The sequence below is a fragment of the Neopsephotus bourkii genome, unplaced genomic scaffold, assembly GCF_033783945.1.
Source record: "Neopsephotus bourkii isolate Nb327-2 ecotype Australia unplaced genomic scaffold, CSIRO-AGI_Nbou_v1 NB_1634, whole genome shotgun sequence".
Taxonomy (NCBI): domain Eukaryota; kingdom Metazoa; phylum Chordata; class Aves; order Psittaciformes; family Psittacidae; genus Neopsephotus; species Neopsephotus bourkii.
This window is the reverse complement of record NW_026902109.1, coordinates 190,302-211,397: the sequence shown is the minus strand read 5'-3', so window position 1 is coordinate 211,397 and position 21,096 is coordinate 190,302. Positions and strand designations below refer to the sequence as shown.

The 21,096-nt window shown below is 43.7% G+C and overlaps 1 protein-coding gene and 1 long non-coding RNA gene across 3 annotated transcripts in view; one reads left to right on the top strand and one right to left on the bottom strand.

The window, feature by feature from the left end:
• SGMS1 (sphingomyelin synthase 1) overlaps positions 1-17,418 on the bottom strand; it is a 103,154-nt gene extending 85,736 nt beyond the window's left edge. The window contains exon 1 of one of the 2 annotated variants that reach the window (XM_061373849.1): positions 17,297-17,418. The gene's annotated coding sequence lies outside the window, so the exon portion shown is untranslated. The remainder of the gene's footprint in view (positions 1-17,296) is intronic. The other variant, XM_061373848.1, reaches the window with a different exon arrangement.
• A 133-nt stretch (positions 17,419-17,551) lies between these two features.
• On the top strand, positions 17,552-19,047 carry LOC133223298 (uncharacterized). The gene is made up of 2 exons (XR_009728517.1): positions 17,552-17,799; positions 18,112-19,047. It is a non-coding gene; the product is annotated as an uncharacterized LOC133223298 (long non-coding RNA).
• The last annotated feature ends 2,049 nt before the right edge of the window (positions 19,048-21,096 follow it).

The window sequence follows — 21,096 nt, the reverse complement described above, 5'->3', positions numbered from 1 at the left end:
TGACGAGACCCTTGGCACTAGCATGCAGATTTTATGTGTGAACACAGATAATTTCAGTCTTGCTCCAAAAAGCAAAAAAAAAATAATGCATTATTGCTTAGTACTGAACAAGTTGCAAGATAATGAGCACATCACAACCATCACATGACAGTAAAACCAGACAGACTTCATTTTCCAGTTTTTTTTTCAGACACTGGAGACAAAAGTAGCTAACATCAGGCCTATTAAGAGCCAAAATTAGCTGGTTTGCTTAAATGCAACATACAAAACTATCGGCTGTACTTCCTGAGGTAGGAACACCAAAAGCAGCCAAGTCACACAAGATTTTCAAGTCCTAGTTAGGGGGAGGGGGAGAGAAAATAAAGAAAAGGGGGAAAGGAAAAAAAAAATAGAAAAAGAAAAAAAAAGGGGGGGGGAGAGAAAAACTATACTTCACCTCTGAAAGCACAGGAGAGGCAGAAAGGCAGGCTTCTCAGATACAAAAAGGATCACGCAGCAGCTCCAGGTTTTACAAGACAACTACAATCTTTAAAAATGAGATCTCATTCTCTTTCTCCACAGACACATGCTTACAAACCCACTGGGAGAGAAAGCCTAATTCTGAAACACATGGAAGTAGGCGTGCAAACAGCACCTTTGCTGTAGCAAGTGTCAAGTGTGTCAAACTAAAAGCCACAGAGATCTTACCAGTAAGCACAAAGAGCAACAGGCAAAGCTACCTTGTACCATTGAATTTACATGTCATGGATTGTAAAAGTGACCGTCAGCCTCCCTGTCCACTCAAATTCTTCTCTAAACATTTGGAAAAAGAACAGCTATCCTGGTTATTTCAATTAAGTCATCTGTCTACCACAGACAGACCAAATATTGCCAGTGACCTATCAGTGTTTTAAATCAATGGCATAACAGTTTATCACCACCTCACCAAGAGACCTTTCCCAGTCAATGCATAAGGATAGTGACACAGAAAACAAATCCATTCTCTTTCAGAGATCTACAAGGGTTATGCACACCTCAGAGAAATTATAACAACCTTCTGCCTTCTTCAATCTCCCCTTTCTATTTGGGGTTTGCATTAATTACAGGCCGAAGAGCAGATGAGCGTTAGCTCAGTCTCAGTTGCACAATGAATGGTCTGAATTACTCTGACCTAAACAGACTTCACTAACCAGAAGAAATCCTCTCGCACAGAGCGAACACTGGTCCAATGAAAGCTGAAATCTGTCATACCATCTCGTTTCCCATTCCCCCCACACAACACATTTTATTTTTAGGTTATAACATCTCATGCAGGAGGGAAAGAAAGGATGGGCACAGGCACAATAGCTGAAAACAAACTTTAAAACGCCAAACATTCCATTTCACATTTACTTACATCAGCTACATCTTCAACTCACATTCAGCATTTCTGGAGTCACAGTCGCAAGATTTATATTGTCACACTGATGTCACCCTCACGTGTGATTTCCCCATAGTCACAAGCCACTCACAAAGAGCCTGTCACCATCCTCATGAACTAGACTAAATGCTGCTTTTTTGCCTCTTGCTTAATAGGGTATCACAGTTTAACCCCAGCTGGCAGCTAAACCCCACACAACTGCTCACTCACACTCCCTACGTCGAGATGGGGGAGAGAATCAGAAAAGCTAAAGTGAGAAAACATGTGGGTTGAGTTTAAGACAGTTTAATAGGGAAAGCAAAAGACATATATGCATGAAAAGTACATGCAAGGAATTCATGCACTCTTTCCCATGGGCAGGCAGGTGTTCAGCCATCTCCAGGACAGTAGGGCTCCATTGTGTGTAACTGTTACTTGGAAACACAAACGCCATCACTACAAATTTCCCACACACACTTCTTCTTCCCCCAGGTTCATATGCTAAGCATGACACCAGAATGCATGGAATATCCCTTTGGTCAGTTGGGGTCATTGTCCCAGCTGTGTCCCTCTCAACTCCTTGCCCACCCAGAAGTGCAAGCAGAGCCTGACACACTGAAGCTCTGCTGCAGTTCCTTCTTCTCCTTTCACAGTGAGGCATTTTGGTTTGTTGGTTTTGGTTTGGTCTGGTCTGTTTTTTTTTAAACTTATCCAGCACATCTCACCAGCCTCTCATACTCAAAGTCTGAGATTAAGAGCAGCTGAAGTGAGACAGCACATCTGCTATTACACTAGCATTGTCTTACATGTTCCTTTTTGCTAATTCTATTGGTGCCACAGTTATCAATGAGAAGGAGGAATCTGGAAGGCGGCTCTGTTCACCAGAGCAGCATGATACAGGTAATGGCACAGTAATTCAATTCATACTTCCCCCTTGGGAGTATTAAATTCCATGGCTGGGTCTGCAGAGGAGCTTGGTGACCCAGCTGAGGTGCAGCCTGTTGCCAAGTCTCACAAATCATGACTGTTTGTTAGGTCTCTGAAGGCCAAGCAAGCAGAGGTCCTGCCATCTGTGTGCTGGAAGTGGTTTAATCCCTTGTGGCTGTAAAATACAGAAGTTCAGCAGCAACCCTTCTGACAATATGCCATGTTCAGAGGAGCCACAGTCCTCAAACTCCCAGCAAGGCTCTACTGTCATCTTCTATACACACCAAATTCAGCAGAAGCTTTTTTCTCCTGCGAAGTGAAGTTCTTTTCTTCTTTTGCTGCAGTGGCCAGAAAAGACACCTGCTTTTCTTCTTTTGTTGCAGCGGCCAGAAAAGACACCTGCGTATATATGAACTGCAGGAAAGAAACTCAAGATGGATTTGCACTTGACTAATTCACAGCAAGTAAAAACCAAAGTTACAAAGTGACACCTGGGTCTTTAATTAGCCTACAAAGCCGTGTATAAGAGTGGCTGATTAGCAACAGTCATCCTGTGTAGAAAATCAATACATCCCTAATCTGATGCAAATGATATCTAAATCTCAGTAACAGTGCTTTTTAAGTGGTCTGAACACACGCATTGACAAGCGGCAGATGACTTCCTAGGGGGCAGGGAGGAGTTGAGAGGTCACTGGAGGGCGGCACAAAGTGTCCATAAAGAAAGTAATTCAAGTTTCACAGCAACAAAGCACAGCAGAAATTTGTTTCTCATACTTAAAAGTTTTCTACCTTCTGTCTTGGCCTAAAAGCCATCGACTTGGAAAATGAATTTTCTGGACCACAGCCCTCTCAGGCTAGGGTAATTGGTTTTTAATCTTGCTGTTTCTGCGCATTAAAAAAGCATCTGCAGCAAAATCCCTCATATGCAGTTAAAAAAAAAAAAAAAAAAGGTAAGAACGGTTACTTCCCAGGCTTCTGTGAAACGACGACCGGTATTCATTCAGAAATTCCTTACAAAAGAGAGACACTTTCACAGTTTGCTTTTAAGAGCACTATGTTTGCTAAGCTTCTGCCTTCAAGGCAGAGCAAAGAGCCCTGTACGATAAGCAAACCCGGGCGGGGACCACAAAAGCAACGGAGAAAGACGCACTTTGAGGCTCCTGCACAGCTACTCGGCACCTCGCAAAGCCTCGGTTATTCCGCAGCAGCCTGAGAATCGCTACCAATGCAGTTAACGGATACATACCTTGAGTTCAAAAACCGGCTGAGAAAGTTGGGGCTGTTCAGCCTGGAGGAGAAGGCTGTGTGGAGGCCTCATAGCAGCCTTCCAGTATCTGAAGGGGGCATATAGGGATGCTGGGGAGGGACTCTTCATTAGGGACTGTAGTGGTAGGACAAGGGATAATAGGTTAAAACTTAAACAGGGAAAGTTTAGATTGGATACAAGGGGGAAATTCTTTGCTGTTAGGGTGGTGAGGCACTGGAATAGGTTGCCCAGGGAGGTTGTGAAGGCTCCATCCCTGGTGGTGTTCAAGGCCAGGTTGGACGAGGCCTTGGGTGATATGGTTTAGAGCAAGGTGGCCCTGCCCATGGCAGGAGGGTTGGAACTTGATGATCTTAAGGTCCTTTCCAACCCTAACTATTCTATGATTCTGACTTACCTTTTACCACTTCCAAAGAGGAGCCACAAAACAAAAGATCCCTCCACTGCACAAACCGAAGGTGCGGGTCTTAGGAAGGCACAGCCGTGGCGCTGACAGACACAGGGCAGCTCTTCGGGACGGAGGAACCACTGTGCCACCCTCTCGACACCACCACCATTACTTCAAAAGCCTCAGGCACCAAAGCCAGAAGTACAACCAACCTAGTTTTGACCTGCATGAGCAACTCACTCTCCTCAATGTCTCATCTGTTAGTCCTCACCCTCTCTCCATTTTCACTATGCAACCTCAATACTTTTACACTTTGAAGAGTTTTACTGTGGCTTTTACGAATTTAGCTCTTGCTGAAATATTTTTCCTCTGGCAGTTTCTGTGGTAAACTTAAGATACCACACCCAGTTACCAAACTGTGGTTTTTGAAAGACAAGTTCCCCGAAGAAACCAAAGTACTTCATTGGAGAGAGAGGAAGGAATTCCCTGCTCTGGTCTATTCCTGTTAAAAATACTAATAGCCTGAAAAAAATCAGCAGCCTGAAAACTGCATTTGCACAGAGGTGAGGGGTTTAGAATCTCTTCCAAACAGGTTTGTCAACAAGGAAAACATTAGCAGCTTTTGTATCACTTCCCTTTTTGAGAGGCCATCTCCTATAATGCACGTGTTACTCAAGTTTTCCGTTAGTTTTATAAACACCAAACAGCCTCTTCCAGTTTTAACAGTTAATCAAATTATTTATGAGAGGTGCAAACACACTAAATTGTCAGGAAAGAGAAAACCGGAGCTCCAGCAATGTATCTGCAAATTCGGCCAGGACAAAACAGCATGTTTTCTATTAAAAATCACAGAAAAGACAGAGGAAACTTGAACTACATCTTCCTCAAAAGGGAAAAGTGCTGCTAGGGCTACAGAGAAATTTTACGCTTGGGAACAAGGAGTCACTCTGGAGAAAGGATCTTCCCCTATATGAACAGAAGACCCCACGATGCCTTGTTCAAAAGGCAGAACAGTAATATAACACCAAAAAGAGCAGTGGTACCATAATAAATAAATAAATTAATAAATAATTAAAAATAATCACAACATTAAACAAAATCATCTGAAAATGGCTGTTCTTGACCATTCCTGTTGCACAGCCCAACATGATACTAACTCACCAGTTCTGCTTTACAGGATTTGATTTTGGATTTGCTTGCTCTCTGTTTTCAATTCAAGAAAAGAAAAAAGAAAACAACAATTATGTGCCAGGAGCACCCAGGTCCTTAGATCTATCAGTAGTACAACATTTTCCACTTCTCAGCAAAAGAAACCTTTATCCTGCAGATTTGCCTCGGATCTGACAAAAGCATGTTTTTTGCATCTACCTCCCCCCCAGCCACAGGCCCCAAAACTAGACACACCTCAGGGTCAGGAGAAGGAATCTGTTCCACCCTTCTAAAAGTCATCTGCAAAGTCCTGAGGCTTGCTAAAAAACTGCCAATTTCCCTTGATTGCTCGAATGGGATCATCCCCTCCACGGGGAGGGAGGAGAGGCAGCCCTGCACAACCAGAAATTGCAGCCATCTCTCTCTCCCCTGCCTTGCCGTACTCTGCCCTCGGGTGATGCTTATCCCTGACTCCAGCCTTACACATACGTTTGCTGGGAAAAGCAGATCTTGAAACTAAAAACTGTCATCCTGGTCGAGCTTCTGGATGTAAACATGCAGGCTGATCTCTCGCAGAGCAAGCACGGCACAAGTGGCACGTATGACCTGGGCGGGAACATAACTGGGATGCCTTCAGTGGTTAAGTTTTATTCTGGTTTATCACACGCAGCTTGGTGAAAATCCAAACACACACACTTGCAAGAAGCAGGATGAGGATCCTCCCTCTTTGCAGCTCTACACACTGCTTTTTGGTTGTTAAAAGAGGGGGCAGTAATCGTTGCAAAGCGTCCTCCCATGCTCCCCACAACTCCGTGCTTGGAGGGTGCTTGCTGAACAGCCTGACTGGGGGAAGGGTGAGAAATAACCTGAATGGCACAACAGAATTACTGTAATAAGTTTAACTGCTGAGCTGGTACCTGCAAAAGGGATATCTTAAGTCCCAAAAACACAAGCAGATTCTGCTCTCATCAGACACAGGCATGGGTGTTTCTATATAGGATTAAAGATGGATTGACACACACGGCAAAAGCAGTTTCAGTAAGGAAAAAAGGAAACATTCTCTATGAATAATATACAAGAAAAGCAACACATACCCTAAATTTCTTATGCTGACCTTACCAACACAGGTTTACTTTCCTGCTTTAACACCCATTCAAAAAAAACAGCCCACACTTTACACTTGATCAGCTATGGATTATTACCAGTTGTAACATTTTCATCCCCTCCCTGAAATTTTTAGGAAGTTAATTGCATGTGAGCATGAAAAGGGAATCTGAGCTTGGCAATGCGCTTGCCAGAACAATATTCCTACATTTGAGTATATAAACAACACACACAAACCTGGTGACTGATCCAGCAAAGGCAGCTGTTGATAACTATCAAGCTCTCATTCCCTTGTCATCTTATCAGAAGCCCCAAACACAAGGTCCCCATCAGCAAGTCAGGAGTCCTTGGTACCTACACCATGTGTTCCAGTGGGGCCATGACTAACCCCTTCTGAGCAAGAGCCAAGGCACTCTCCTTCCACAGCAGCAGATGCAACTCTGTGACTGGGCAGTGGGTTTCAATTTCCCCCATGCACTCAGCTGGGGCTCCCTCACAACCCACTGCTGTTCCTCCTCTTATGACAAGCAGTTGGAGAGACCAGGTTTGTGTTTCCTTCCACATGCCCCTCAGGTTAACAGCCACCTCTCAAGGATATCTGTGAGCCCAGGGGGAAGGTGGTGGCAGCACAGGTCTCACAGGACACGGCAGGGGCTCGAAAAGGTGTGAATGGACACGAGGAGGAGGAAGACACGCAGAAATCGTGAGACCAGCAGTCCAGGAAGGCCAGAAGGATACTCTAATAAGTGATTTGAAAGTATATGACTGTAGTCGCATTCCTGAGCCTTGTACAAACCTCTACCCACCTTGACGACAGAAACCACAACTGGCAGATTTAACTTGGGAATACTTGCAAAGTCATGCTGAGAATACTTTCATTAAAAGTTGTGCTTACAAACAAACACTCCACTCCTCTTCCTCCCTGCAGTTAAAACTAAGCCACTTGTCTAAGTGCACTTGCCTAAGCCACTGGAGGAACAGTGCTGCCCTCATCCTGTGAACGTAAATCATAGCAATAAAAGTGCCAATTAAAAATAAGGAAGGTACTTTGTTCAAGACAACCTAACATGGCCTGTACAAAACCATCTGTCTTTTAAGAGACTGACTTGAGATCCTAGTTTAAAAATAAGAACAGCACAAATAAAATATGTAGGTTATTATTAAGCATGCAGCCAAGTCACTTTATATAAATGACCACAGAATAATTCACCCCTGCTTTATAAAAAGTTAAATGTTTTTAAAGCAGTCCTTGAAAGGACACAAATCCTCAAATTCAGAAGAGACTAATACTGCCTCCAGAGAAAGCAATATAGAGATCACTCCTCTTTATATTTATTTTTATTTTCCACACACTTTTAAAGCTATAAATACAGAAACATCAACATTATCCACTCTTCAAATACTTAGTCATAGAATCATAGTATAGTCTGGGTTGGAAAAGACCTTCAAAGGTCCTTTCATCTACTCCAAGTCACCCTTAAAGATTCAACTAGGTAAGGTTGCCCAGAACCACATCCAGCCTGGCCTCAAATGTCTCCAGGGATGGCACATCCGACACCTCTCTGGGCAACCTGTGCCAGCATTTCACCACCCTGCTTCAGGCATTTCACTTTGAAGTGTCTGTGGAATTAAGAAGATGTCTTCTTTCTAATAGGTGAAGTTTATGTTGCCTCTTTTATCAACTATTAGCAACACTAAGAGCAAAGATGAAAGGATGCAAGAACTAAACCTGGAGCACATTTATACCGACTTCAGTTTAGTCTACTACAGACACACAATTGCCTCTCATGGTGTTTTCTCAAAAAAAAGGGGGGGGGAATAAACCACAACTCAAAACCACATCAGTCATAAAGAAAGTTTGTTGATGGAGTCAACACAGTCATTGCAGAAGTTATTCCACCTCAGTGATGCAGAGATTGCCGTTGATATTTTGCATGACACAGACCTGAAAGAAAAGTTAGTTACTACAGCGCTAATGAGAGCAGACAATGTGGGCATGATCCCACGTGCTGATATTCAGTGTGTTACTATTTCCCTCTTGATAAGGTCCTACTTTGCTAGGTAAACCACAACACACTTCTCCAAAACCTCGTGGGACACCCTTTAACACTGGCAACTGGGGAGCTGAGGAGAAGGGGGAGAGGAAAAAAAACCACAACCAACAACCAACCAGCTCCATGACAACCATGAATCAATTCAGCTCAGAAAGCTCACTTTGAACAGATCCACCTGAACCTTTGGGAATTGAACCTGCAGCCTTTCAACCTAAAAGAAGAGATTTAGTGATAGGGATCACAGCTTACAGCCCCAAGTCATTCATATCTCACCTAGGTCACTGAGTCAGGGAAGCCTCTGCCTACCACAAGCCACCCTGCCACCACCAGCCCAGAGTAATGCACCAAAGAAAACTAGACTCCCTCACTGTAGAAAATTCAAGCAGTTCATCTCCAGTGAACATCTGGACTTGATCCACATACTGAAAACATCAAAAAGATTTTCATTGCTACTTAAATGAAAACTCGCAATAAATCAGCTAGGATCCTTTAGAAACTAGCATGCCATCCTTATTAGCATTTGCATGCACATTAAACACCCTGCAGTTAGTCAAAGTCTTAATGATAACATCTGTGCATGAACTTACAAAACAGATAGGACCGAACTGTGTGCCCCATCTACGCCTGAGTAACCAGGACTATGAGGTGCAGTTACTTTTTCTGTTGTTCAAAAAGGGGTAAGGTGTATTTATTGGATTGTCCAGTTATATATTCAGCTACTTTGAAATTACTTCACCCTGTAAGGTCCAACTATGCACAACACAGCTGGAAACACAAGACAATTACAAGCAGTAGCACCTTACCTACAAAAGATATATAGGCTTCACCTTGACACAGGTCACAGAAAAAATGAATCCTTCTCACACAGTATAAAAATTGTCTTTCCAAACCTATTTGTGCTTTAAAGTATCCAGATATAGTTTATTAATTATATTTATTAAGCAGTCTAAAACTAGATTTAATTTTCTTGAAATCAGGTAAACAAACTCAAATGTCACTTGGATTTTCATAATTATCAAGCTGTTCTGGCTTTTTAATTCGCTATGATGAATTATGCACATGCTGAGAGACCTGACTTCCGAATCTTCACCTTGAAAAGGCTGGAGCTTCAGCATCCCCCCAGCTGCATGTGACAGAAACACATTAACAACCAACCCCATTCTCAACGTGTGCTGAAAAGCACAGCTAAACAGAGGCAGCAAAGCATTATCTGCTTCGCAATTTTGTAAAGCTTGTAGCAGAAGGGCCAAACCCTGACTGGGTTATTATCCAATCTTCAAATAAACACAAGTAATTAATTTAGTAGCATGGCATTGCATCTTGCAGGTTGAATTTCAACACATAGGTATTACAGTAGAACCACTTGAAGGAATAGAGCAATTCCTTATGATTTCTAGTGTATACTCTGCTTTCAGGCTACAGCTATGAAAAGAACAGAAAGGAAGTCCTGAACATGGAAACAAGATTCCCAGATCATTAATGAATAAAATACAAAACCATCTATAAAGCCAATAAACATTGTTTGTAGAGTGAACAACTATTTAAAATATTTGCTCATATCCAGCTACGAATGGACAGTATTAAAGCACTATTACCAGTGTGAGAGGGATTACAAAGTTAACGCAAACAATTCATTTTTAACCTCTTAAGTGCTTTGTGCAATATTAGCAAAGAAGTCTTCTAATGGGAATAATGATAAAAGGATTTTTAAGATTGGCAGGCACTCAATAAAATGGCTAAGGAAAGTTCCCTGTAGGCAGTTATAAAATTACTGTCAATTCACTTGTGCCATGATGAAATGAGAGTTAAGCAGCATCATTCAGAAGTCAAGATCTTTAAGGAGTGACTGGTAATCCACTGAGAATGTCAGCTCAGTTGGACAGGCACAGGGAAGAAAACAGCTAATGGCTTTTTCTACCAATTTATTTACATTTTGAAAAGGAGAAAAACTGAAATAGGAAATTGCATATGCACAAAACCAAAGGCAGTATCTGACAAGTCATTTTGTTAATTTGTGGCCAATTGCTCATTACTGCAAAATAAGGCTTTTGCACTATTTCAAGAAGAAACCCTAGCCCGTTACTAAATGTTGCTTTTGGCAAATGCAAACTTCTTCTAGGACAGCGAATCTCCATAAAAACCGTGTTTCCATTAAATGCATACGCTGGCATCCCAAAAGTACTGGTGGAAACAGAACAAGATGTTCTCTCAAGGCGTTTCGTTGGGACCTACATATGCTTTCATTCACCCTTTTTTTGCCTGTTCTTGTGTTGTTCACAGTGCTGCTCTGAACACCACCTACCCCCTACACTGCTTCTTCTCAGCACCCTGCCCCACAAATGACCAACTTCAGCATTCTGAGAAGAACACATATGTTCCTCTTCCTTCCTCCAAGTCTTGTTCACTTAACTATTAGAGTAACACTGTATTCCCTAGACACTCAAAATCCACAGAACATTGTCACTTTATTCATGCACCCTCTGTAAGTGGCAAATCTCACCCTGAGCTGCCTATTGCCTGACTCACCTTCTGGCACTGGATTTCCACTCCCATTTAAAGCAAGTGGATCTTGAGCCCTGATGCACCATCACTAGTCGAGCTGGCCAACAGCACATGCACTGAAAGGTGGCCATCTTGAAGTTACTACATCAGTGAACGGTGAGCACACTCTGAAAATTGTATGCAGTTAGCATAGCCAAGCAGGTATTTTTGCAGCAACTGCCCTCAAGGCACTTTCCAGGTCTTTTTCATCATTGTAACAGCAGGAATAATTTTTAAGCCTTCAAATACCCTTAATTTAACTTCCCTGACAAAGTTTTCCAGAGCAATATAATCTGACTACATATAACTCTGTGCAGAAGAGCAGGGGCACAAGGAAGACAAAGTACAGACTTCAGAGCAGAAGAGACACTATAGCTCGATCTAGATGGAGCTGTTTCATTAGTATGTAGATTTAAAGCCATTCCTATTCAGTTACTGAAGTGCTACCCAAGCCTTTCTAGCAAGCAAAAATGTATTCTGTGTACAAATAGGGCTTTTATAGCTTGGCACAGTGCTCAACTGCAGAGTCAAACTTTCAATGCCTGGTAAATTTTTTACTTGAAAGTGGCAGGAGAGCTCATGCCAGAAGCCCATGTGAAATGCAGCTTAGTGGCAGAAGGTCAAAGTGTGGTATCAAGAGATTTTATGAAAGTGTTTCAAGACAAACTTCTTAAAAGCATTATGCTATCTAGGGAGGCATAGACTTATACTACTAAGAAAGCCTAGTAAGAATCTTTATGACTCCTTCCAATAATGGGTAATATCTACCTTGTGCAGTAGGATCTCCTGTAGGTGGTGAGAGCTGTCTCTCTATCTAATCCTTGGTTCTTTTGCTTAAGTTATGAATGAATAAATAAAAAGTGTTAATGCCAGAGTTTTTTTTGTAGACTGTCTCCTAAAGAGAAAAAACAACAACAACAAAAAAAAAGAACAAACCAACAACAAACAAACAGACTTTCAGGTGCAAAGGGTGATACTTCATGCATTAAAAAAAAAAAAAATCTGGCCTGCAGACAACTAAAGAAAGCACAAAGGAGTTTAAGGACCAACAGCTTAAACGATTACCCTTTCTCCATTAGTACCTAAAACTACGGCTACAGAAGGATAAATTTAATTTGAACAGAGGAAGGCTCCATAATCTACCATTTTTATAAAAATATTTAAAGCCAGTGTTAACAATGACCCTGAACAGATGTCAAGCATGAAGACTTTCAACATACTGAATCTTGCCAGCTGTCACCACACCATAATAAAACAAAAAAAACAAATAGTAAAGCCCCACTGAAACCTAATCTGTCTGCTCAGCATCTCCCCATGAATCTGCACAAATGCACTGTTAGATTCACCTACAAGAGCAAATTCGCAAATGCTTATACACCCTCCCATTAAAGTATTTCAATTGTCTGAATCTGCCATTTTAACAATTCAGGTATAAGACTTTAAATTCAATTAGCAGAAGTCTCAGTGCTCCCAACATAAAATTTGCAAGTGACATTTAATGGCATTCAACACATACAAAGCTAAGCTAATACACTAATGGACCAGCAATGAAAATTGTAAGACACTCTGAAAGGCAATACTCTTTTTTTGGTCAAGGAAATTAAAGGTGTACACTGCACTGGACAGGAAAAGATGACAGCTATTAAAAATCCTTCTGAAACCAAGGCTGCAAAAGCACCACACAGCTATGGCTGCACATAATTTGAGAGCAAAGAAGTAAAGCAGCTGCTCTGTTCAGCAAGATCTCCTTCCAAAAGGCTAGGTTTTGGGGGTTATACACCTAATGTAAGGCTGTTTCAGTTCTTAAGATGGGAATTACAACCTCTTCTGCTGTTTTTACTTCTGATTCCTCCTACCTCTTTTTCTGATGAACGCTTAGGCAACACAGCCCCACTCACCACCATTCTGTAGTCCCACACTAACTGATGCCCACAGAAGCACTAAGTTTTCCAAGCCTTGTGTCCCAAATGGCTAAGGACACAACAGTAGACCTCAAGAAGCCAGCCCAACGAGCAGACCTGAGGAATTCTGCTACTGTGCCTCCCCACTGCACACCTGCACCTCACCAACTTGCCAAGAAAGCTGCAAGTTTTCACACAGCTATGCCTCCTGCATTAGAAAAACCTAAGATACTGGACTTTAGGGATCCCTTTAAGTCTTTTTTTACATGTGGCAATATGCTTCACCTTAATTCCATTTAAATAAAGCAGGCTACCTCCGAAGAGCTTCAAAAACTCAGGGAGACAGAAGGCAGATCACGCTGGGAAGTCTGAGAAAAAACCTCTAGAGTGATGATTAAGCAGAGGGAGATTTTTATATATTTTTTTATTTGCTTAAATATAAACAAATTAGCACAAGCAAAACCTATGGTTAGTGAAGATGCTTTTGCAATAAAGATTTATTTTAGTGTTCTTCTCTGAATATGGATGTGCAACTGGATACCAGGGCAGCACTCCACAGACCAATGAAAGAAGCATCAACAGGACGTTCTGCTTAACACAAATCTTGCTCCTGTGATTTGGATGAGTGAACTATAAAGACCAGCAACAGCAATAACTACATTTTAAAAGCTGCATTTCTTTAAGAGAGTTGTTGTAGTCTCTTAAATTCGACTTTTTTTTTTTTTTTTTTGACACTCTTGGTTAAGATCTGTAAGAACAAAGCTCAGGTGGTAGTTTCATGGATGTTTAAATATTCACTTATGTTAAGACCTATACAAAGGACAGGGAAACCAGTTACACCTAGTAGCTTATTAGGATATGTTCATTTCATCAACAAAAACCAAGCACAACTAACCTGACCCAAACACAGCCTCTGCCAAGTAGATTTTCAAAAGCATACAATATATTTGGGATGAAAGAGCCACAAGATGCCAGTAGGTTTCACACTTTCTCCAGTTTGCTGCATTTCCCCCAGCCTTCTGGGGAGCAAACGGGGCAAGACAAGGAAAACTTAATTATTAACTTGAATGATGCCACACACTTTGGGAATACAAAATGTATTAAAAGCCAGAGTTTCCAATCCACAGCACACGAGTCATGCAGTATCTCAGCCTTCGGAAGGCTGCCTGCCCCTATCTGTGTGCTGGTGTCCTGGGTGCAAAAAAGGCTCCAATAGCAACAAATCCTTCAGAAAATCATATGCTGGGCTGCAGCAAAAGAAGCATGACCAGCAGGTTGAGGGAGGGGATTCTGCCCCCCTACTCCACTCCTGTGAGACCCCACCTGCAGTGCCGTATCCAGCTCTGGGGCCCTTAACATAAGGAGGATATGGACCTGCTTGAGTGAGTCCAGAGGAGGCCACAAAGATGCTCCAAGGGCTGGAGACAGGGCTGAGAGAGCTGGGCTTGTTCAGCCTGAAGAAGAGAAGGCTCTGGGGACAAGACCTTACAGCAGCCTTCCCCAACTTGTAAGGGGGCCTTCACCTGGAGAGGGACTTTTTACAAGGGCCTGCAGGGATAGGACAAGGGGGAATGGCTCTGAACTGACAGAGGGGAGATTTAGATTAGATATTAGGCAGAAGTTCTTCCCTGTGAGGGTGGTGAGGCACTGACCCAGAGAAGCTGTAGCTGCCCCATCCCTGGCAGTGTTCAAGGCCAGGCTGGATGGGGATTTGAGCAACCTGATCTAGTGGAGGGTGTCCCTGCCTGTGGCAGGGGAGCTGGAACTGGATGAGCTCTAAGGTCCCTTGCCTTCCAAACCATTCTATGATCCTATGAAAACACTGACAGTACATGGGAGCTCAGTTCATGAACCTCTGATTGCTATTAAAAAAACAAACAAAAAAACAAAACAAAACACACACACAAAATCATACCACTAAAAACAAAACCCACCAAAACCCCACCTCTCAAAACCCAGAGTTTTGAGCTTATTTTAAGCTCACCTCTATTTTGGAGCACTTTTTCCATGTTCCATTGGCTTTGTTGTGCTGCACTTGAATCATTCAGGTGCTCTGATCTATTTCAACAGTGGATCTACCTCACTGTGAAGCCTTAAAAATCCTTCTTGCACAACATGTGTCTCTGTGAACCACACCACAAGGGAAGGATCTCATGTCACATTCAACAAAAATGACCATGTACAATTCTCTTAGTTTGGGGTTGGGTTTTTTTTGACAGTGTTACACCGCCTTTTTTTTAACTCCAAACAAGCTGGAGAACAAGGATCTGGATTATTTTTGTTTGAGCATTTTTTACAGGGTGCCCCATTGCCCCAGTTAAAAAGCCTGTAATTCATCAACCATTCCTTACAGCCAGGCTGGAATAGCTATTAAATCTAAGTCCCAGGCCACCCATTTTTAGCACACCAATTAACCAGCACTGAACAACACAGAGCAGCAGCAAACAGAAGATGGGAAGCATTTTTAAGTTGTCATCACCCACAGCCTATCTGTTTTTCCTCCGTATGTTCAGTTCAAGAGAACTCAATAATTATTTAATTAAAAGCAGCACCTATTCAAGCTGGACAGGTGTTGAGAGAAGCAATAATATACATGGAGAACAGGTCTGTAGAAGGTGCTATTAACAACCCACTGCCTTTTAAGGGTACCGTTAACTCTGAGTAGTCAAGTAGTATTCATTAATACCTCCAAGTCTTGAAAATGATCCACATACTTTGATTTATTTAATTTAGAAGTGTCACAAGTTTTCATTAAGAGGTAATGAAACATGTGGAGGCATGTTGCCTCTGGGTTGATATGTGAAAGACAAAAGAGTGAGAAATTATTTGGCAATCACTGTTTGTTAAAAATCAAACACAGTTTAAATGCATCTGAGCTAAATTTAATTCTGCTCCACATACACAAACCCTGAAAATCAAGGCAATCTCTCTGTATTTAAAGGAGTTTTATTACCTTTATTGTAAAGGTAGACTTTATCTTTTGTCTCCCACCATCCAGGGTTCAGTTTCTAAACTCTGAACAACTCCACAAAGCTAAAGCAATTCCAATACCCACCAAAATAATACACAAAATAAAACAGAAGCACACATTACCAGTGGAATATCCGCTCCTCAAACAAACATAGACAAACCCAAACCCACCAAGATCAACAGTAGAGCTTACACTGAATTCCACTGTCAGGCATCACAGGCATTTGTATTCTATACTGGTTTGCAAACAGGTATGAAAATCAACAGAAATCACATTCATGAAGTGGCAGACATGAAGTGGCAGAATGGAGTCTGAAGGAACTACTACAAAACCTGTCATCACATTACAATGTGTTGATACTACCGTTAGTGCAAGTGACACAAGAACATTCATGGACATCCCATTTCCATCTCTGCTAAGAAAGGTTCCATCCATCAGGAAGGCTCATCAGCATGACGTCAACATAGCAGAGCTCCCATTTTTACAAATAATATTCTCCTCTCTCTCTCCATCCTTGCCTCATGTATTTACAGTGCCTTCAGGCACCAAGGCCTTCTTTAATGAGGTTTTAACACAAGACAGAATAAATTAGAAACCCTGATCAAAACAGGGCCTCCAGCAGGAACACAATAAAAAGATCCAAGTAAAAAATCCAAGTAATGCAGTGCATCAATCAGAAGCAATTTCACAGTCAGCAAGCAGCTTCACAAACAGGGAGCACACCTGCCTGGCAGGTTGCCACTGATGGTGAGGCCTCTCTCACCCTTCATTCTGACTTCCAGCCTCTTCATCCCTGAGATACTCGAGCCTTGGTCACCCAGCAAGCCTCAAACCCAGGGTGGTGGTGCAGCCTTAATGCCACCACTGTAGCCCTTTAAGTCATCAGATAGGAAAGATCTCCCCACTCACTGTGGACTTCTCCAGCTTCTTCTGGAGTGAGAAGCAGTCTGCCTTTGCACCTCAGAGAAGTGAGGGTACCAGGCAAACCCTGGACTGAGGGGGGGGCCTACTTGAACTGAGCAGATCGGGTTCAGACCCACAGTCCCACCTAAGCTGAGAAGACCACATGTCCCCAGGGCCCTCTGGGGCTTAGGGGACTGGACCCTCCACTACAGACACCCTGAGGAAAGGAACAGACCTGACCATGCATCACAGCTGACGGGACCAGCGCTTCAGGGGGAGCAAGGAAGCTGAAGTCTCAGTCCCACCAGCTCAGGCGGCTGTAGCCCTCTCAGCCTCCGGGGCCCGGGAGGTCTCTGGTGGGGGAGCTGCAGTCCCCTCAGTGCTGAGGGGCCGAGATACCCCCAAGCTGAGGAGACCACACTTCTCCCAGGGCCCCCGTGCGGAGCGGACCCGAGCTCCCCAGAAGGGAGACCCCTGGGGCTGAGGGGGCCTGGACACCCTCCCGGGATCCTCCGGGGCTGCGGAGGCCTCCGCCAGGCTGAGCTGACAGGTACCCCCGAACCGCTGTCCGGCCTCGCCGCTATACGGCCCCGCCTCGGGCGGCCGCGGCCTCTTACCGCTGTCACCCGCTGCCCCGTCCTGCCACCACCCCCCGGCCTGTGTCCGACCTCCCTGCCCGGCCCCACGCTGAGGCGGCGGCGCGGGTCGCTGCTCACCGTGCGGCGCAAAGCCCCGCTGCGGAGCTGGTCGGGTCGAGCCGGCACGGCCGCCGAGCGGGCGGATCCCCTGGGCGGCGGCAGCGGCTGCTGCTGCCCTGTGTCCCGTGCGGCGGCGGCGGAGGCAGCGGGCGGGGCGGGCTGCACCGCGCGTCACGTGACCGCCGTGTCATCCCGCGGCGCCATCTTGTGCGCGGCGGGGGTGGGTGTTCTCTTACGGTCGGTGTTGTCGACAGACGTGTGTGTAGGGGGTGGTTATCAGCAAGCACAGTGCTCCTTATCGCCCGGGACACGGGTCGGGACGCTCGTCGCTGTCAGAGCTACTGGTTTTCCGTATAACGTTGTTCCTAGAAGCCTTCTGCAGGCATGTAACCGAATAACAAACCCCAGAACAGCCGGCATCAGCATCTTGCTGCGAGCAGATAAGGGGTGAAAAGTTCTCATGCTAAATCTGGCTGGCATCCTGACGGAGCTGGGCCAGGCGTAACCTTGACCACCAGGAGGTGAGGTTGCGCTTCACGCTGGCATGAACGGAGGTCGTAGTGAGGAGGGGTTTGGTCTCTTCACCCAAGTAATAAGTTACAGGACAAGAGGAAATGGCCTCAGGATGCACCGGGGGAAGGTTTAAACAGGAACAATTAGGAACAGTTTCTTCACCGAAAGGGTGATCAGGTATTGGAACAGGCTGCCCAGGGCAGTGGTTCAGTCACACTCAAAAACTGCAGATGAGGCCCTTACGACGTAGTTTAGTGGTGGACTTGATCATCTTACAGGTCTTTTCCAACCTACCTGATTCTGTGATTACCCTTCTGCAGGGAAAATGTGATGCAGAGCTGGAGTGCATGCATCCTGCCCTGAGAGCTGCAAGACCAGAGAGTGCAGTGTTGGTGCAAACTTGGACGTCTGCTTTTATTTCGCTATCCAGGGGCTCTTCTTGGGCATTGGTCTTCACATTCTTTGTTGTAATATCAAGAGTTCTGGAGATGTGAGAAGTCAGATGTTACTAATAAAATCTTAGTTAGAATAAGAGAACAATTCAGCTTGGAAGCAACCTGTGGACATCATCTTCTCAAGTTAGAAAGATTATAAAATTTAGTTTTATGAACCCTGTTGCCTCACACCCTATTTCATACCTCACATTTCACAAACTCTGCCTTGTTAATATGAGAACACTGGGGTTTTTCCATACTAAAAGGTCAAAAGCATTTTGTGGTGCCCACAGTGGCTGTGGGATACCTGTGTGCACTGAGTCTAATTTCCTGTGGGTCTGTTCCCCAGTGTGGGAAGATCTGCAAGGTCTGATTAAAGCTGTTCCCACATTTCAGGCATTCGTTATCTCCCCAAGGTGGGTGCTAGCCAGCAGATCAGGGAGATAGCAGAGCTGCACCGCATCCAGCTACCCTTCTCCCACACAGTAGGAGGATGAAAACACACCTGGGAGGGACTGGGTGTGCCAGTATGTCATAGCGACATCGAGCAAGAGACAGTTTTTGCCATGTAAACATATCAAAATCAAAAAAAAAAAAAAAACCAAAAAACTCATGACTTACCCTAATCAATGACTGATTGAAAACATTGCCCAAGCTAAAACAAAATTAAGCTTGGATAAACAGTAATTCATGCGCTGGAACAGGTGAAACACAAAGGTGTCCTGGTCCTCTATAAAGAAATACCAAATACTGCAGTTCCTTAAAATGTCGTTTAGCCCTTCAGAGGGAAAATTCCCCATGTAATAAAACTCAAGTTTAGAATCTGTGAAAGCTGCATTTGAGATCTGCCATGACCAGCAACTCTTTACACTTTTTCATCACTGATAATGAAGAGGGAATGAGTTTTGTTTGACTTCAGGATACAGGCAACAGCTTTCACATGTGCAAACCGCTTAGTGTTTAGGAGGGAAAATAAGAATGGAAGAGGATGGCTAGGAAAAGGGTGCTGAGGAAATCCAGCACAATATTTCACTAGACTTTTCTCCCAGGCAGATAATCCTCAATCTGTTGTTTCTTTTTCCAGCTAGTTGTCTGTGTGCAGCACTCATGGGTCAAATCCAAATGAGTCTTTTTCATCTGACAAGGAAACCAGAGTCTGAGTGTTGTATTGGCCACTATTTTACTACTCTTTGCTTGACATCTCCTCAAAGTCATAGTGGAAATTAAAAATGCAGGTGCCATGTTGGGTCTTTCATCAGTGCTGATCCAGTCATACAAGCAGAGAAGGTTTTCTCCAGGCAAATAGACAGGAGCAGAGTCCTCCTAAGCCAGAACTGCTTGATCTTCTCCCATAGTGCAAGAAAGTGCCTTGTAAACCATCTCAGCTAACAAAATGGTGCCTTAAACAAGTTTTCAGAGCAGCCAAACCCCATGTGTATCACTGGCACATCCTGGAAATGATTCTCCCCTCCTGCCTGCTTTGAGGCAGGTCCTTTCTTCTCCCTCGCTCTTGCTGCCAGGATTTTCATTTTGCCTTCATTTTGGGGGGGCAGGTTGTTGGCTGAAGACAACCCAGGCATCAATGGCTTAGATTCTTTCATCTCAGGAGGGATTTATTTGTAAGCTTTACTCTTTCCCAAACTGACCAAGCTTAAAATATTCTTCTTACAAAAGTTTTGCAAGACTGGCTTGCGTGAGTGTGGTTGCACCAAGAACAGTTTAGGAATATGGAACTGGGCCAGCTCACTGTTCTCTCCCTCATTTCTCTTTGAAAAACAGGAAAGCTGATGGCAAAGACAGAAGGGACCTGTTGGAAACAGTGCCAGCCTCCACCATTAGAGCAGGCACTGAGCATCCACCCAGCCATGCCAGAGATGAAAAGGCTTGTTGAGAGTCCTGATGCATCTTCTTTGGGGCAGTGGAAAGGGCTAGGGAGGACATGACAATCCTCATTATATGTACATTACGTCTTTCTATTTGCTCCCATTGTGTGATGCTATCAACACAGGGACATTCCTAATAGGGGCTCCTGCTTTTTGGCAGGGTCCTGTTTTCTCCGTATCATTTCTTGCAACCCTGTCCTACTAATTCTTTAATAGGATTAATGTTGCTGACACTTCCCCCAGGGTAATTGTATAATAAATTCCCATTTTCTAGGATTGTTCCAATAGTATGGGCATTTTCCAGCAAATAATATGAACTTGAAGGCTGTGCAAATTGATTCCCAGGGAGCCTGACCTCCCTTTTGGGAATGACAAAGGGCTGTCAAAAGGCTTAGCAATAGCTGTCCTTGGCCGCTGCATGGGCTTAATCCTGCTGAGCCAGTCTTGTTCCTGCAGGGCTACAACCAGTGTCCAAGCACTGAGAGTGGGAAAGATGCTGAGAGGGTGTGCCAGTACCAGGTAGCATCATTTTGGGGGCCTCCCTGTGGGTCAGTGGTGCCCTTGCAGGAGCAGGAGGGGACGACCCAGTGCTCTGCTCCACTGGGGGTTTCTTCTGATGGCACTCTGAGTAAATGGTTTAATCAAAATCAATGTACACATGAATGAATCAGCAGTAAAATGATAATAGATCACAATAATCATGAGGCATTGATCAATAATAAATAATTTGTTTCAAGATATAATTTTTTAGATGTAATAGACTTACTATTAGCACACTAATACTTTATTAATGAACTAATATTAAACTAACTTAAATAAAATGTCAATAACCTTCTTCATCCTACCACAGTCACTGTAAGTACATCTTTCAGTACAGCAACAACCATTTACATAGTAACTTCATTTATGACATCACTTGATACCATATGGCATCATTTACTCACTGATGGTATTTATGACATCACATCAGGTGACATCATTTATGTAG